Raw genomic sequence first — 20,183 nt, 5'->3', positions numbered from 1 at the left:
TCAGCTGGTTTACACTTTGTCTGAACTAAGACAGTTACTATAGCACTTGTAAAATAAAAAGTGTAATTTCATATTTCCAAGACATTTTTTTTTTTTTTTTGTAATTTAAGGATGAATCCTGCTAGTTTTATCCCAGGGTCATAGAGTTTTTGAATGTCCATAGACAATGGAATTGGATGAAAGTATCTTTTATTTTTTGAAATAGTGAACAGCTATTCAGAGTCAAGTCTTTTAAATAAGAAAAGCTATTCTATTGGATTTTTAATGTGTAGTAGGATAATTTTGGGAAGTATTCACTTGCATTGTGCCATGTATTTATTTTTGATCTTCCAATCCAAGTGCATAGCCAGGGCCTTTTAGAAATTCCTTGCTTTTGATATTTCGAATTTGTTTTTTGTCTAACATCATTTCTAAGTCTAAAATAAACAGCATGTAATAGTAACAACTTGCTAGTAAAAAAAGATAAAGCAAGAAATGCACATTAAAGTGATGTATAACATAACCACATTTATTTAAGAATGTATTCCAATATCAATGGCAAATTTCAACAGTGTAAAACTGCAGTTACTTTTGCACCAACCTAGTAAGTTGTTTGTCCAGTATCATCTTTTTTTAGATTCCTCACATTAGTGATGTATCATGTTTGTCTTTGTCTGACTTACTTTACTTAGTATAATAATAATCTCCAGGTCCATTCATATTGCTGCAAATGGCCTTGTTTCATTCTTTTAAATGACTGAGTAATATTCCATTGTATGTATGTACCACATCTTCTTCATCATCCATCCATTAATGGATGTTTAGTTTGCTTCCATGTCTTGGCATTTTACCTTTTCTTATTGGTTATGGTTCCCTGTAGAATTATATAACACAGAGTCTACTATCTACCCCTTTTTGCTTATCCTCTGGAAAAAGGGGCATGTCATCATCATACTTATTCAGGCAAAATGTTGGATAGAAGGTGAAGGAAAGATGTAGAAACAAATCAATGGTAGGTGATATTTCTCTATGAGGCTACATGAGTTTATTATGCTTATGTATGGCTTTTCCTGGTTTTAACCAGAAAAGGAGGTGGTCTGGATATCATTAGAGAGAATCCCCTTATCCTAGCACTTTGTAAGGTTCTTATTGAATTCCTAGTCACAGTACAACCAAGCATGAAGTAGAAAAGGATTACTGAACATTTTCAGTAATTGGGCATCCCCGATACTCTGAAACATTCAGGATTATGTTAGAAGCACACTTTGTTTTCTGAATTTGGATGGAAATCATTGTAGTACAAAGTGGAAGCAAAGTTGATAGGCATCAAACATATTGTTTAGATATTATCTGATACCAATCAAACTTTTATGCCTTAGTTATTGGTCCAGCCAGGAGGACGCATGTCCAACCCAAGACAAGAAGAATTTTCCTCTGGGCTAGACTAGAGAAGCTTCTCTTCTCACTGGTAATGAATTGAAAGTACATTAACCCAGAGCCTCTGTCAGCTGTGACCATGGCCAAATGGAACTTGTGTGAAAGAATAAAGCTGACACAGATAAGAGATAGTGAGAACATCCTGGCAGTGGTAGAATATCTGTTTTCAGTCATCAAGATAAGATTGGTCAGGTTTTAAATTTGTGAATTCCCCTTACAACTTTCTAATAACTTCTCATAAGGCCCTCAATCCAAACTATCACCTTCTATTTTGAATAACTGGTTCAGTTCAGTTCAAAAGCTCAGTCGTGTCCAACACTTTGTGACCCCATGGACTACAGCACGCCAGGCCTCCCTGTCCATCATCAAGCTCCTGAAGCTTGCTCAAGCTCATGTCCATTGAGTCGGTGATACGATCCAACCATCTCATCCTCTGTTGTCCTCTTTTCCACCCGCCTTCAATCTTTCCCATCATCAGTGTCTTTTCCAATGAGTCAGTTCTTCCCATCAGGTGGCCAAAGTATTGGAGTTTCAGCTTCAACATCAGTCCTTACAATGAATATTCAGGACTGATTTCCTTTAGGATGGACTGGTTGGATCTCCTTGCAGTCCAAGGGACTCTCAAGAGTCTTTTCCAACACCACAGTTCAAAAGCATTGATTCTTCAGTGCTCAGCTTTCTTTGTAGTCCAAGTCACATCCATACATGACTACTGGAAAAACCATAGTTTGAACTAGATGAACCTTTGTTGGCAAAGGAATGTCTCTGCTTTTTAATATGCTGTCTAGATTGGTCATAGCCTTTCTCCCAAGGAGCAAGTGTCTTTTAATTTCATGGCTGCAGTCACCATTTGTAGTGATTTTGGAGTTCCCAAAAATAAACTCTCACTGTTTCCATTATTTCCCCATCTGTTTGCCATGAAGTGATGGGACCAGATGCCATAATCTTAGTTTTCTGAATGTTGATTTTAAGCCAACTTTTTCACTCTCCTCTTTCACTTTCATCAAGAGGCTCTTTAGTTCTTTTCTGCTTTCTGCCATAAGGGTGGTATCATCTGCATATCTGAGGTTATTGATATTTCTCCAAACAATCTTGATTCTAGCTTGTGCTTCATCCAGCCTGGCATTTCACATGAGGTACTCTGCATATAAGTTAAATAAGCAGGGTGACAATATACGGACTTGACATACTGCTTTTCCTATTTGGAACCAGTCTGTTGTTCCATGTCCAGTTCTAACTGTTGCTTCTTGACCTGCATACAGATTTCTCAAGAGGCAGATCAGGTGGTCTGGTATTCACATCTCTTTCAGAATTTTCCACAGTTTATTGTGATCCATACAGTCAAAGGCTTTGGCGTAGTCAATAAAGCAGAAGTAGATGTTTTTATGAAACTCTCTTGCCTTTTCGATGACCCAATGAGTGTTGGCAATTTGGTCTCTGGTTCCTCTGCCCTTTTCTAAATCCAGTTTGAACATCTGGAAGTTCATAGTTCATGTACTGTTGAAGCCTGATTTGGAGAATTTTAAGCATTACTTTGCTAGCATGTGAGATGAGTGCAATTGTCCGGTAGTATGAGCATTCTTTGGCATTGACTTTCTTTGGGATTGGAATGAAAAACTGACCTTTTCCAGTCCTGTGGCCACTGCTGAGTTTTCCAAATGGGCTGGCATACTGAGTGCAGCACTTTCACAGCATCATCTTCTAGAATTTGAAAGAACTCAACTGGAGTTCCTCCACCTCCACTAGCTTTGTTCATAGTGATACTTCCTAAGGCCCACTTGACTTCATATTCCAGGATGTGTGGCTCTAGGTGAGTGATCACACCATCTGATTATCTTCACAAAAGGTTGTGAAGACCTTTTTTGTATAGTTCTTCTGTGTTTTCTTGCCACCTCTTCTTAACATCTCTGCTTCTCTTAGGTAGGTGACATTAAAAATGTCAAAGATGTTTAAACTTTAAAATCACCAGCTATTTATTTTTGGTCTAGCATATAATAATCTTGGGGAAATAGTCCATAAAATTTTATTTAAAAGCTGTAAGTCGTCATTGAAGAGGCTATTCTTTCCCCCATCAGACTGTATTTGAATGTTTTTGGAAAATAGGTTGATAGAAATGTGATGAATTGTTTCTTATTCTCAATTAATTTATTCTACTGATTCATGTGTCTGTCCTAATGCAAACAGTACACTGTCTTAACTGCTGTAGTTCTGTAGTAAACTTTGAAATCAAAAAGTGTGAATCTTCCAACTCTGTTCTGCTCTGTTCAGGACTGTTTTAGCTATCCTTGGTCCTTTGAATTTCCCTATGAATTTTAGGATCAGCTTGTCAACTGCAAAAAGCTAACTGGTATTTTGATAAGTATTTTGTTGAATAGAAGCATGGATCAGTTTGAAGAGTATTTCCATCTTAACAATATTAAGTCTCCTTATTTTTAAACGTGTGATGTCTTTTCATTTATTTAGGTAATCTTTAATTTTTTTCAACAGTATTTTGTAGTTTTAGAATACATGGTTTACATTTGTTTTATTAAATTTGCTCATATTTGTTCTGTTGATGTCAGTGTGAATGCAGTTGCTGTCTTAATCTTCTTTTTTGGAGTGTTCATTGCTAGCATAGAAATGCAATTGATTTGTATATATTTTGTATTGGTGTTAATCTTGCAACTTTTGTGAACTAGTTTATTATTTCTAGTAATACCTTCATGATATTCTATAGGATTTTCTATGTACAAGATTATTTCATCTGCAAATAGAGATAGTTCTGCTTCTTTCCAATCTGAATGCCTTTTATTTCACTGTATTACTTGATTGGCCTGACTAGACTTTTTAGTAGAATGTTAAATAGAAGTTACATAAGGGAACATCTTGGTGTTGGTCCTAATCTTAGGGGAAAATAGTTTTTCAGTATTAAGTATGATGTTAGCTGTGAACTTCTCATAGATGCCTGTAGTCAGTTGAGGAAATCCCCTTGTACTCTTAGTTTCTTTAGCATTGTTATAATAAAGGATGCTGGATTTTATCAAAAGGTTTTCTTGGGTCTGTTGTGATCATTGTGTGGTTTTGTCCTTTGTTGTATTAATATTATTACATTAATTCTCTGATTGTAAGATGCCTTAAATTACTCAGATAAGGCCCAATTTATAATAGTGTATAATATTTTTATATGTCATTAGATTCTCTTTTTTAGTATTTTGTCAAGGATTTTTGCATCTACAGTTATAAGAGTTGCTGGTCTCTAGTTTTCCTTTGTTATGAAGTCTGGCTTTGGTGTCAAGGTAATACTGGCTTTATCGAATGAATTAGGAGGTATTTATTGCTTTTCCATTTTTGTATTAGTTAGTGCATAATTGGTATTAATTATTCTTTAACTGTTTGATAGATTTCACCAGTAAAACCATTTGAGCCTGAACTTTTTTTGTGGAAAGCTGTTACTAGAGTCAGTTTCACTAGTTTATGTTTTTCTAAGAATTGGCCTACTTTATTGGAGGTATTTAATTTGTTAGCATATATTCATAGTATTCACTTGTAATCCTTTCTACTTCTGTAAGGTTGGTAATAATGGCCCATTTTTCACTCCTCATTTTTTATATTTTAGTCTTTTCTCCTTTTTTTTGATCTGTCTAAAGTTTTATCAGTTTTGTTGCTCTTTCAAATAACTTTTGGCTCATTGGTTTTCTCTATTGTTTTTCTGTCACCTAATTCATTAAATTTTGCTCTAATATTTATTGTTTCTTTCCTTCTCTGGGCCCTAGGGTGTTGTTCTTTTTCAATTTGGGACCAGTTTTTAATACTTTATTTTCAGCTATTGATCCCAAGCATGCAGATATATAAATTCACCCTTCAAATAAGGAATTCATTACTCACCATCAGTTTGTGATTTTACTTTTTTGGATTATTACTCCCTCTTTATTTATTGACCTAAAGAATTTTCTTTCTATTTTGCAAAACTACTATGTCTATCTTAAAGTTAATTATTCTAGGTAGTGTGTCAGGATGAATATCCATTCAGTTCAGTTCAGTTCAGTCGTTTAGTCATGTCTGACTTTTTGCGACCCCATGAATTGCAGCACGCCAGGCCTCCCTGTCCACCACCAACTCCTGGAGTTTACTCAAACTCATGCCCATCGAGTCGGTGATGCCATCCAGCCATCTCATCCTCTGTCATCCCCTTCTCTTCCTGCCCCCAATCCCTCCCGGGATCAGGGTCTTTTCCAATGAGTCAACTCTTTGCATGAGGTGGCCGAAGTATTGGAGTTTCAGCTTCAGCATCAATCCTTCCAATGAACACCCAGGACTGATCCCCTTTAGGATGGACTGGGTTGGATCTCCTTGCGGTCCAAGGGACTCTCAAGAGTCTTCTCCAACACCGCAGTTCAAAAGCATCAATTCTTTGGCACTCACAAACCAATATTCCCATTCATGTCACTTATGAATTGTTGGTTAGTGGAAAGTTAGGACTCAAAACTTACACTATTCACAAATAGCTGATTCTTAAAGATGAAGGAGAAAGATTGCTTGTGGATAAGAAAGAATTATAATTATGCCTTCCACACTGAAAAGTAGAATATGGCTTTTGGTAAAGTCTCCATAGGGGAGGATGTTTGCTTTGCCGAAATGAATATGAGATATAAAACTACTATTTTTCTGCAACCAAATTGCTTGACTGTGTCTTCAAGTAAGCTTATATATATAACTTGCCCAAAAAAGGAAAGTGATTTTTTGATGAAGTGTTAGATTCAATAGTAGTAGGTAATTATAATAAATTATTTTAGCAATCTCATTAATAAAGAAAAGCTAACAGAATGGCACTCTTTTCTGATTTTTACTGTTGTTTTTATACAAATTATTTGCAAATTGTGGAATCAATATTTTTTTAAAGATAAGCATGAACTAAAAGCTAGTAAAGTAAAATCTCTTTTCTCTCCCAAAATTTATGATCTTAAAAAAAAAATCACTCTTTTCTGTGTCTCATTTCTTTGTCTACAAAATATGATTAATGACACTAATCTGGGGACAATTTATAGCAAAGATGTAAGAGACAGAGCAGAATCTGAAATGTAATTTTTGCCCCTTATCAAGGAAACCCTGTATAATAAAAGACTGCATTATTCAGATGCTGACTATCCCAAGTGTTTAACATTATTGAAACTGTGGGTATGCTGTAGAAAGTTAAATAGCTCACCATGTGAAGTCTGTCCTTTTTTTAATTAATACTTTGGAGAGAAAGAGAAATCTACTAGATCAGGTGTCTCAAAATCATCTCATTGTTTTCATCTACCCTATTTATAAAATGCTTTGCTCTAGGCTTTGCCTAATTATATTTTTGAGTTCCCGTATATTTTTAATCTAGCTGAAATAATGAGCGTGCTACCAAACACTGAATGCTAAGTAAAGCCTGTTTGTTGCCCTTGGATAAGGTTCTATTGTTATATTTGGTGGGCCTATCCCACCATCATTTTTTCATATGTAGCCAGGGTACCAGCTCAGCTACCAAGAAGCCAAAACTGAAAAAAGAAAGGGATGGATTCAGTAATTTTGATATTCATTACCAATTGTTAAGAAAATATGTAAAAAATAAACCTGAACATAAAAGAAATACACTTAGTCTTTTTAATTAGAGAAGAACCGGTGAAGCAGTGTATGACTTTAGAGCACTTTTAACCACTGAACAAGACTTACCCTCTAGATTTATATATATTTTAATACAAAATATAAAAATATAAATATAATTTTTATATTTTATATAAAATATAAAGATACTTTATACAAAATTTAAATATAAAATATATTTTTTAAGAATCCTAGATTTAGCCTTTTCTTTTGACTCTTCGGCTTGAGAAAAACCCTATCCTTACCAATTTAAAGTGGAGAATTTGAGCCTTTCCAAATTTTTGGTTGCTTTTCTTTATACCTAACCTAACTCAGAAATGTCTTCTCACACCGTTAGTCTGTTTTAAAAATCTTAGTAACAACTACATACTGCTTAGAATAACAACATAACAGTACCTTCCTTTGATGTCTATGCTTTACCATAGGATGCATTCAGTAAGTATTTGTTCAACAGATATAGTAGAAAAATGTAAGTTGATGATGAGCACAAACTGTCAATCAAGAATACAGCAGCTGCCAGTTCAAGGAATTATGGAGCATTTTTGTAGGAGTGATGTGCACAAGGAAAGAGGTCAAGTAGCATCCATAGATTGTTCATGTCACAGGAAGAATGAGTCCTGTGTAGAAGCATTTTTTTTCTTATTTCCCAAAAGAAGAAAATTAGAAAATGAAATGAGATACCCACTTATATGAATATTGGTTCCAAGCTATTCTTTTGTTGTCGTTTGCTTATTTGCAAAAGCAGGAACAAAGAAGTGAATACTTTGCTAATGTAGTCATCAGCAGGAATGTTCCTCTGCTATGATCTGGCCCCTACACAAGTAAAATGTTAACTTTGGGAGAGAAGATGGGTAAAAATCATCACCTTGGCTGAAATTGCCTACTTCGTGTCACTGAAAGCAGTTCATAAGTGCAAATAAATGTGTGTTAGATAAAAAATATACATATAACGTGTGATTCTCTTTTTGTCTTTAGATAGAAGAGAAACTTCTAAGAAGAAATATTAAATTTAAAGGAGAAAAGTCATCGGAATTCTCTGCCATCTAAAATACAACAATAACAATTGCAAAAATACATCCTTGTTCAGGCCTTACGAAGTCTTGTATAGAGGAAGTCAGATCTTTATTCTTGACTCTTCTAAAAGCAGAAAGAAATGGACAAGAGAAATAAACATTCTTAATCTCTTAAAAGTGTATTATTACAGTCTTCCAAATTGGTAGATTTCAAGGATGATAATCAGTAGGACCTCCACTCTTCATACTATGGTGTCATTATAGTTTCCTGGAAATTTATTCATTTCTTATTGGTTAACCAATTTGCTGATATATGTTTTTTTCTAGTAGTCTTTTATTGGGTTAAAGACTTGAATAGACATTTCACCAAAGAAGACACAAAAATGGCCAATCAACGAAATGCAGATTAAAACTATGGGCTATGACATCACACCTATTACTTTATGACTAATTGAAATCACTGCCACTTCAATTAGTCACAAAGCATGGCCACGTAAGCATTTACTCTATAGCAAGCACTGAGCCCATTGTTAGATCCACAGAAAGGTCTTTGCTTTAGTCCTTTTGAACTGCTGTAATAACAACACAGACTGGGTGGCTTATAAACAAGAGAAATTTGCTTCTACCATCCTCAAGTTTGGAAAGGGTAAGATCATGGTGCCAGCAGATTTGGTGTGGTGTCTTCTAAGAGCCCACCTCCTGACCCATAGATAGCAGTTCCCATGTCCTCACGTAGAGCACAGGACACAAGAAAGTTCTCTGGGATCTCTTAAAGGGGCAGTACTCCAACTCAGGAGGGCTCACCCTCATGACCTCATCACCCCATGGCCTCACCTCCTAATACCATCTTCTTGAGGATTAGGATTTTAACATATACATTTTGGGGTGACACATTAGGTCATAGGGGTGATGTCTACTGGAGAAATAGATAAGAAAATAGATCATTACAGGGAATATTCCCAGTACTACAACAAGGGATTTGACAGGGTAATGTTTGGGTAAACTAGTGGGGTCCCCATTCATTTTTGAGGAGCCTGGAAACGTATGTGGGGAAAGTAGCTGTTAAATGAAAACTAGAAGACAGAAAGTAGTGAGTTATGGAAAAACAAAAGCAGACAGAACTAAGGCATTCAAAGCAATAATTATATATAAATCATTCATTTCTTTTGTTATTTGTTCTTTAATTTTCACATTCTCTTTTATATGTCCTTAAATAGACTTAAAAGACTGGCACTTACATGAACCAAAGTAAACAAATGAACTCTATTTTATCTATTCAGTTCAGTTTAGTTCAGCTCAGTCGTGTCTGACTCTTTGCGACCCCATGAATCACAGCACGCCAGGCCTCCCTGTCCATCACCAACTCCTGGAGTTTACTCAAACTCAAGCCCATCAAGTCGGTGATGCCATCTAGCCATCTCATCCTCTGCCGTCCCCTTCTCCTCCTGCTCCCAATCCCTCCCAGCATCAGGGTCTTTTCCAATGAGTCAACTCTTTGCGTGAGGTGGCCAAAGTATTGGAGTTTCAGCTTCAGCATCAGTCCTTCCAGTGAACACCCAGGACTGATCTCCTTTAGGATGGACTGGTTGGATCTCCTTGCAGTCCAAGGGACTCTCAGGAGTCTTCTCCAACACCATAGTTCAAAAGTATCAATTTTTCGGTGCTCAGCTTTCTTCACAGTCCAACTCTCACATCCATACATGACCGCTGGAAGAACCATAGCCTTGACCAGACAGACCTTTGTTGGCTAAGTAATGTCTCTGCTTTTTAATATGCTATCTAGGTTGGTCATAACTTCCCTTCCAAGGAGCAAGTGTCTTTTAATTTCATGTGTGCAATCACCATCTGCAGTGATTTTGGAGCCCCCCCAAAAATAAAGTCTGACACTGTTTCCATTGTCTCCCCACCTATTCCCCATGAAGTGATGGGACCAGATGCCATGATCTTAGTTTTCTGAATGTTGAGCTTTAAGCCAACTTTTTCACTCTCCTCTTTCACTTTTTTTTTTTTATTTAACTTTTTTTTCCATTTATTTTTATTAGTTGGAGGCTAATTACTTTACAACATTGCAGTGGTTTTTGTCATACATTGAAATGAATCAGCCATGGATTTACATGTATTCCCCATCCCGGTCCCCCCTCCCACCTCCCTCTCCACCCAATCCCTCTGGGTCTTCCCAGTGCACCAGGTCCGAGCACTTGTCTCATGCATCCAACCTGGGCTGGTGATCTGTTTCACCCTAGATAATATACATGTTTCCATGCTGTTCTCTTGAAACATCCCACCCTCGCCTTCTTCCACAGAGTCCAAAAGTCTGTTCTATACATCTGAGTCTCTTTTTCTGTTTTACATATAGGGTTATCGTTACCATCTTTCTAAATTCCATATATATGTGTTAGTATACTGTACTGGTCTTTATCTTTCTGGCTTACTTCACTCTGTATAATGGGCTCCAGTTTCATCCATCTCATTAGAACTGATTGAAATGAATTCTTTTTAATGGCTGAGTAATATCCCTCTTTCACTTTCATCAAGAGGCTTTTTAGTTCATCTTCACTTTCTGCCATAAGGGTGGTGTCATCTGCATATCTGAGGTTATTGATATTTCTCCTGGCAATCTTGATTCCAGCTTGTGCTTCTTCCAGCCCAGTGTTTCTCATGATGTACTCTGCATATAAGTTAAATAAGCAGGGTGACAATATAATTTATCTATTAGCACCCCTAATTTTTCTGACTGGAACTTTTAGTGCTATGTTGACTGAAAGTGACAAGAGAGAGAATCCTTGGTTTATTCTTGATCTTAGAGAGTTTTCAACTTTTCATAGCTGAATACGGTGCTCACTGTGGTCTCTCATATGTGACCATGACTAATTGAACTACATTCCTTCTATGCCTACTTTGTTAAGAGTTTTTATCATGAATGTGCAGTTAACATTGTCAAATGCTTTTTCTGCATCTAGGGAAATGAGCATATGAATTTTATCCTCATTCTGTTAATGTGGTATATCACATTAATTGATCTTCATGTGTTGTAACAACTTGTGTTCCAGGAATAAATCCACTGGTCAGGGTGTATGATTCTTTTGATGTGTTATTGAATTCAGTTAGCTAGTATTTTGTTCAGGATTTTTGCATTTATGTTTATTGAGAATATAGGCCTATAGTTTTCTTACAGTATCCTTGTCTGGCTTTGGGATCGGGGTAATGCTGGATTTATAAAAATAGTTTGGAAATATTGCCTTCTCATCTATTTTTTGGAAGAGTTTGAGAAGGATTGGTATTAATTTTTCAAATATTTGATAGAATACACCAGTGAAGCCATATGGTCCTGGACTTTTGTTTCTTGGAAGATTTTTGATCACTGATTAAGCCTCCTTACTAGTAGTTTATCTGCTCAAATTTTCTGTTTCTTCATGATTCAGTCTTGGTAGACTGTATGTTTCTGGGAATTTATTCATCTCTTATTGGTTATCCAATTTGTTGATGTATGATTTTTCTAATAGTATTTTATTGGTCAAAGGGCTTGAATAGACATTTCTCCAAAGATATACAAATGGCCAACAGGTATATTAAATGGTGCCCACTTACTAATAATCAGAGAAATGCACAACAAAACTGTGGCTATCACTGCACTATTTAAAAAAAAAAAAAGATAAGTATTGGCAAGATATATACAAAGAGGAACCCTTCCATTATCGTCAAGGATATAAAATGGTGCAGTCACTATTGAAAACGGCATGGAGATTCGTCCAAACATTAAAAAATAGAACTATTGTATATTTCCACAAGCTCACTTCTGGAATGGAACAAAAGAATGGTAATCAGAGTCTTGAAGAAATATCTGCACTCTCATGTTCATTGTAGCATTATTCGTAATAATCAAGATATGGGAACACTCTGAATGTCCATCAGTGGATGAGTGGATAAAGAAAACATGGTATATACACACAGTGAAATGCTATTCAGCCTAAAAATGGAAGGAAGTCCTGCCATAGGCAACATCATTGATGAACCTGAAGGATATTATGCTACATGAAATAAGTTAGTCACAGAGAGCAAACAGTGCCTGATTCCACTTATGTGAGGTATATAAAATAATCAAACAGAGCAACAAGCAGAGTAGAATAATGGTTGCCAGCAGTTGGGGACTGGGAGAACACACTTGATGCTCATTGTATATTAAGTTTTAGTTGTACAGACAAATAAATTCTAGAAAATCTGCCATACAACATTGTGTCTGTCATTAACAGTATCCTAGGCAGCATTAGCATTAGTCGTTCAGTCGTGTCCAGCTCTTTGCGAGCCCAGGGACTGTAGCCTGCCAGGTGTCTCTGTCCATGGGATTCTCCAGGCAAGAATACTGGAGTGGGTTGCCCTTCCCTTCTCCAGGGAATCTTCCCAAGCCAGGGTTCAAACCTGTGTCTCCTGCATTGCAGGAGGATTCTTTACTGTCTAAGCCACCAGGGAAGCCTGTTGTGCACCTAAAAATTTGTTGAAGGTACAACTGATGTTCTGTTCGTAACACCGAAAGGGGAAAAAAAAAAGAGTAGGTTCGATTTAGCCCATCTACTATAGTTTGCTGACCTTCTTTCACATTAATTGATTGTCACATGTTCAAGTAACTTTGTGTGCCAGGAATAAATCCAAACTGGTCATGATGTATGATTCTTCTAGTGTGCTGTTGAATTCAGTTTCCTGGTATTTTGTTTAGGATTTTCTGCATCTATGTTTATTGTAAATATTGGTCTATACTTTTCTTATAATGTCCTAATCTGGCTTTGGGATCGAGGTAATGCTGGATTCATAAAAATTGTTTGGAGATATTCCATTCTCCTCTATCTTTTAGAAGGCTTTGAGTAGGGTTGGTATTAAAAATTTAGAATAAAAAAACGGTAACACATTTTAAAACTTCTTCGAAAGAGATTAAACACATGTGCACAGTATAACCAGTGGTATTTGGTACCATTTGATCTCATACTCCCAGAATATAGATTCAAAGGGGAAAATGAATGAAAAAATTAATGGTACATATTGTTGAAATCTGGATGGAAATAACAGCACATGAAAATCCCCAAATTGGAAAGGAAGTTTATTAATCTTGAGGCAAAGTAATTTTCTCAAACAGAAAAAAAAAAAAAACTTACTTCAGGATATCAAGCATTAATAAGAGTTTCACTGCCTGATTAAATTTAGTCATTAATAGAATTATTTTGTAAAAATACATAAGATGGGTAGTTAATTAGTTAATATTCATTTTTTATTAATAAGTGTATACTTTTATGCTAAAGTGCACATATACTTTCTTAAAATCTTTTTCATCACTTATGAGATCTGTATAATCTTAATTAATAATACATTTAATAGGCAGCTTGGATGGGAGGGGAGTTTGGGGCAGAAAGAATACATGTATATGTGTGGCTGAGTCCCTTTGCTGTCCACCTGAAATTATCACAACATTTTTAATTGGCTATACTCCAATACAAAGTAAAAAGTTTAATTTAAAAAATACACTTAATAGTTGGTACATCAAAATCTAACAGATAGTACAGAATTACTGGCTGTGCTTTTCTTGTAAAGGCACAAGTCACAGCAGGATAGTCTGTAGGTAATATTAAATTTTTGAAACAGCTAACAGTTAAGGTACAAGAAAAGCCCCTTTTATATCACTGGCTTACCACAGTTCTTTCTTGTAGGTGATTAAAATAAAAGGTAGCTTACTTAAAGAGGACTAAAATAAAAAGCAAACTTCATTTGAAAAGAAAGGAGAGGAAATATAAGAATAATTTCATTATATGAGTGGCTGCATATTTGGCAAATTTCCCTTCAAACCAAATGGTCCTTCTCTGTCTTAGTTATTAACATGGAAAAGAAACAGAATGACTTTCCTTTTGATTGGAGCTGCATCACTGCTTATCTGCTGATTAGACACCCTGCTTCTTCCTAATTTATCACTTTAATGTTACTGTCCGTATAAATGACTGGTCTGCAAAACACTAAAACACAATTATAAATAGTGTGACCAGCTTCCAGAAGTGCCAGTGTAAGCAATGGCACCAGCTCTCCATTTATCACCATTTGCTTTGATAGAGCAACATTCATTTCATTTATCACTTGATCCCTTTCTATTATTTCTTCCATGGGAGGGTGTCTAATCAGCATTATTTATCTCACATTGTATTTTCTTGAAAGCTTTTAAGAAGCATCTAACAAGGGCACAATTACTGTGCTCATTTATGGAAACATCCGACTCCACCAGCCAGAGGTTCATATTCTGACACCCTTTTAAAAACTGAATTATTAAGAGAGATTCTGAAGAAAGATTAAATTACACTGTTATGTGGCTTCCTGCTTGTGTGTGTGTGTGTGTGTGTGTGTGTGTGTGTGTGTGTGTTAACCAAAAGAACACTCATAAAAATGAATAAACTGGTAAAATGCCACATACTAATTGATGTAATCATTTTAAAAAAGATGAGTAGTTAAAGGATGATTCTGTGGCCCAGAGGTTAATATGGAAGATGAAGAGTTAAGAATTCTGGGAACTTTTCAGTGAATCTGTCAGATTGCTGAGGATTGTAAGTTTTGCATAAAGTTATCCATGGCTAGGATCAGTGCTGTCTTTCTTTATCACTTACTGCCCAGCTATTCATTTGCTTTCTCATTTCCTCCAAAAACCAGGAACTATAATAATTTTCATGTTTTATGTAGTAGAAAAGATCAGAGATTTTTGTATAAACTGCCTATTTTTACAACTTTTCCTTCTGTGATGATATTTTTCTGCTAGCAAGGCACCCTTCCTTTCGTGCTTTGAAATTCATATTGTAGCAGTGCTTTACCTGTTCATGTGGCAGTGACTGTGTAAAATCATGGATGAAAAACAAATAGGTAAAATTAGAATTTGGGAGTGAGACTCAAGAAAATCGATTCTTACCCAAGTTCTAGAACCATGAAATTGGGCAACCTGTGCAACTTCTAGGTCTCTGTAGAATTAGGATATTAGAGCAAGTGCTTTCCATTCTAGTTCAGTTCAGTTCAGTTGCTCAGTCATGTCAGACTCTTTGCGACCCCATGGATTGCAGCACGCCAGGCCTCCCTATCACCAACTCCCAGAGCTTACTCAACCTCATGTCCATCAAGTAAGTGATGTTACCCTACAATCTCATCCTCTGTCATCCCCTTCTCCTCCACCTTCAATCTTTCCCAACATCCAGGTCTTTTCAAATGAGTCAGTTCTTCGCATCAGGTGGCCAAAGTATTGGAGTTTTAGCTTCAGCATTAGTCCTTCCAATGAACACCCAGGACTGATTTCCTTTAGGATAAATTGGTTTGATCTCCTTGCAGTCCAAGAGACTCCCAAGAGTCTCCAACACCACAGTTCAAAAGCATCAATTCTTTGGCGCTCAGCTTTCTTTATAGTCCAACTCTCACATCCATACATGACCACTGGAAACACCATAGCCTTGACTAGACAGATATTTGTTGGCAAAGTAATGTCTCTGCATTTTAGTGTGCAGTCTAGGTTGGTCGTAACTTTTCTTCCAAGGAGCAAGCTTCCTTTAATTTCATGGCTGCAGTCACCATCTGCTGTGATTTTGAATCACAAGTAAATAAAGTCTGTCACTATTTGCATTGTTTCCCCATCTATTTCCCATGAAGTGATGGGACCAGATACCACTATCTTAGTTTATTGAATATTGAGTTTTAAGACAACTTTTTCACTCTGTTCTTCCATTTTCATCAAGAGACTCTTTATTTCTTTGCTTTCTGCCTTAAGGGTTGTGTCATCTGCATATCTGAAGTTATTGATATTTCTCCTGGTAATCTTGATTCCAGCTTGTGCTTCATCCAACCTGGCATTTCACATGATATACTCTGCATATAAGTTAAATAATCAGGATGACAATATACAGCCTTGACACACTTTTTCCAGATTTGGAACAGTCTGTTGTTCCATGTCCAGTTCTAACTGTTGCTTCTTGACCTGCATACAGATTTCTCAGGAGTCAGGTAAGATGGTCTGGTACTCCTATCTCTTTCAGAGTTTTCCAGAGGTTGTTGTGATATACACAATCAAAGGCTTTGCAATAGTCAATAAAGCAGAAGTAGATATATTTCTGGAACTATCTTGCTTTTTTGGTGATCCAGCAGATGTTGGCAATTTGATCTCTTGTTCCTCTGCCTTTTTCTAAATCCAGCTTGAACATCTGGAAGTTCATGGTTCACATATAGTTGAAGCCTGGCCTGGAGAATTTTGAACATTACTTTGCTAGCATGTGAGATGAGTGTTGATGGTGACTGCAGCCATGAAATTAAAAGACGCTTATTCCTTGGAAGGAAAGTTAGGACCAACATAGACATCATATTAAAAAGCAGAGACATTACTTTGCCAACAAATGTCCATCTAGTCAAGGTTATGGTTTTTCCACTGGTCATGTATGGATGTGAGAGTTGGACTATAAAGAAAGCTGAGCGCCGAAGAACTGATGCTTTTGAACTGTGGTATTGGAGAAGACTCTTTAGAGTCCCTTGGACTGCAAGGAGATCCAACCAGTCCATCCTAAAGGAGATCAGTCCTGGGTGTTCATTGGAAGGACTGATGATGAAGCTGAAACTCCAAATACTTTGGCCACCTGATGTGAAGAGCTGACTCATTGGAAAAGACTGTGATGCTGGGAAAGATTGAGGGCAGGAGGAGAAGGGACGGCAGAGGATGAGTGATGAATGGTATCACCGACTCAATGGACTTAGGTTTAGGTGGACTCTGGGGGTTGGTAATGGACAGGGAGGCCTGGCGTGCTGCAGTTCATTGAGTCTCAAAGAGTCGGACACAACTGAGCAACTGAACTGACTGAGATGAATACAATTCTGCAATAGTTTGAACATTCTTTGTTATTGCCTTTTTTGGGGATTAGAATGGAAACTGACCTTTTCCAGTCCTGTGGCCACTGCTGAGTTTTCCAAATTTGCTGGCATACTGAGTGCAGCACTTTCACAGCATTATCTTTTAGGATTTGAAATAACTCAACTGAAATTCCATAACCTCTGCTAGCTTTGTTCATAGTAATGCTTCCTAAAGCTCACTTGATTTCACATTCCAAGATATCGGGCTCTAGGTGAGTGATCATACCATCTTGATTATCTGGGTCATGAAGATCATTTTGTGTAGTTTTTCTGTGTATTCTTGCCACCTATTCTTAATATCTTCTGCTTCTGTTAAGTCCATACCATTTTTGTCCTTTATTGAGCCCATCTTTGCCTGAAATATTCCCTTGATATCTCCAATTTTCTTGAAGAGATTTCTAGTCTTTCCCATTCTATTGTTTTCCTCTCTTTCTTTGCACTGATCACTGAGAAAGGCTTTCTTATCTCTCTTTGCTATTCTTTGGAACTCTGCATTCAAATGATTATATCTTTCCTTTTCTCCTTTGCCTTTTGCTTCTCTTCTTTTCTCAGCTATTTGTAAGTCCTCAGACAACCATTTTGCCTTTTTTTGCATTTCTTTTTCTTGGGGATGGTCTTGATCACTGCCTCCTGTACAATGTCATGAACCTCTGTCCATAGTTCATCAGGCACTCTATCAGATCTAATCTCTTGAATCTGTTTGTCACTTCCACTGTGTAATTGTAAGGGATTTGATTTAGGTCATACCTGAAAGGTCTAGTGGTTTTCCCTACTTCCTTCAATTTAAGTCTGAATTTGGCAATAAGGAGTTCATGATCTGAGCCACAGCCAGCTCCTAGTCTTGTTTTTTCTGACTGTATAGAGCTTCTCCATCTTTGGCTTCAAAGAATATAATCAATCTGATTTCAGTATTGACCATCTGGTGATGTCCATGTGTAGAGTCTTCTCTTGTGTTGTTGGAAAAGGGTGATTGCTATGACCAGTGCATTCTCTTAGCAAAACTCTCTTATCCTTTGCCTTGCTTCATTTTGTACTCCAAGGCCAAATTTGTCAGTTATTCCAGGTATCTCTTGATTTCCTATTTTTTTATTCCAGTCCCCTATAAGGTAAAGGACATCTTTTTTGGGTGTTAGTTCTATAAGGTCTTGTACATCTTCATAGACCATTCAACCTCAGCTTCTTTGGCATTACAGGTTGGGGCAGAGACTTGGATTACTGTGATATTGAATGGTTTGCCTTGGAAACAAGCAGATATCATTCTGTCATTGTTGATATTGCATCCAAGTACAGCATTTTGGACTCGTTTGTTGACTATGAGGGCTACTCCATTTTTTCTAAGGGATTCCTGCCCACAGTAGTAGATATAATGGTCATCTGAATTAAATTCACCCATTCCAGTCCATTTTAGCTCACCAATTCCTAAAATGTCAATGTTCACTCTTGCCATCTCCTGTTTGACCACTTCCAATTTACTTTGATTCATGGACCTAACATTCCAGGTTCATATGCATTATTGTTCTTTACAACATCGGACTTTACGTCCATCACCATCACATCCACGATTGGGTGTTGTTTTTGCTTTGGCTCTGTCTCTTCATTCTTTCTGGAGTTATTTCTCCACTGATCTCCAGTAGCATGTTGGGCACCTAACAACCTGGGGAATTCATCTTTCAGTGTCCTATCTTTTTGCCTTTTCATACTGTTCATGGGGTTCTCAAGGCAAGAATACTGAAGTGGTTTGCCATTTCCTTCTCCAGTGGTCCACTCTTTGTCAGAACTCTCCACCCTGACCCCTCCATCTTGGGTGGCCTATACAGCATGACTCATACTGCTGCTACTGCTAAGTCACTTCAGTCGTGACTGACTCTGTGCGACCCCATCCCTGGGATTCTCCAGGCAAGAACACTAGAGTGGGTTGCCATTTCCTTCTCCAATGCGTGAAAGTGAAAAGTGAAAGTGAAGTCACTCAGTCATGTCCAACTCTTAGAGATCCCATGGACCACAGCCTACCAGGCTCCTCCATCCATGGGATTTTCTAGGCAAGAGTACTGGAGTGGGGTGCCGTTGCCTTCTCTGAGCATGACTCATAGTTTCATTGAATTAGACAAGGCTGTGGTCCTTGTAATCAGTTTGATTAGTTTTTTGTGACTGTGGTTTTCAGTCTGTCTGCCCTCTGATGGATACAGATAAGAGGCTTATGGAAGCTTCCTGATGGGAAAGAGTGACTGAGGGAGAAACTGGGCTTGTTCTGATGGCTGGGGCTGTGCTCAGTAAATCTTTAATCCAATTTTCTGTTGAAGGGTGGCGCTGTGTTCCCTCCCTGTTGTTCGACCCTGAGGACAAACTATGGTGGGGGTAATGAAGATAATGGTGACCTCCTTCAAAAGGTTCCATGCACACACTGCTGCATTCAGTGCCCCTGACCCTGCAGCAGGCCACTGCCAACCCATGCCTCCGCTGGAGACTCCTGGACACTCACAGGCAAGTGAGTGGGTCAGTCTCTTGTGGGGTCACTGCTCCTTTCTCCTAGGTCCTGGTGCACACAAGGTTTTGTTTGTGCCCTCCAAGAGTCTGTTTCCCCTGTCCTGAGTAAGTTCTAGAGGCTCTATGATGGGGTTAATGCCCTCCTCCAAGAGGGCTTACACCATACCCAGGTCTGCTCCATTCTAGTACATTTTAAATTATTTTTGTCATATACATGTTCAAATATAAAAGCAACACAACAAATATGAAGATAATTTATAATATGAAGATAATTTAAAAATCATCAGCACAGAAGTAATAATCTAATTATCCAGAGGACACAGAGATGGATTTGCTCCAGATTTCAGAGTGGTTTAATTGCACACTGGAAAGACAGTGTTCCAATTTTCAGTCCAGATTTCATGCACCATACTCTTGTCATCCTTTCTCATATCATTAGTAGTTGGTCATTCTACTAGTTTTCCAATAAGCTCTATATTTATCAGGAAGCCCAGCTCCTCAACTGTTTTTTAAAAATTCCCTATTTATTTGGCTGCTTTTGGCACCAGGTCTTAGTTGTAGCATGTGGAATCTATTTCCCTGACTAGGTAATGATCCCTGGCCTCCTCATTGGGAGCACATAGTCTTAGCCACTCTTAGCTGCATTTTCTATTTCTCTGTCTCTGAAGGATATATTGCTCATTCCCTATTTTGCATGTTTTCCTATCCCACTTGTCCTCCAAAGCATTTTCTTCTATTATCTTTGAGGAGTAGCTCCTTTTG

The sequence above is a fragment of the Odocoileus virginianus genome, chromosome 9 (genome assembly GCF_023699985.2).
Source record: "Odocoileus virginianus isolate 20LAN1187 ecotype Illinois chromosome 9, Ovbor_1.2, whole genome shotgun sequence".
Classification (NCBI taxonomy): Eukaryota; Metazoa; Chordata; class Mammalia; order Artiodactyla; family Cervidae; genus Odocoileus; species Odocoileus virginianus.
Note: the sequence above shows the minus strand (reverse complement) of the source record.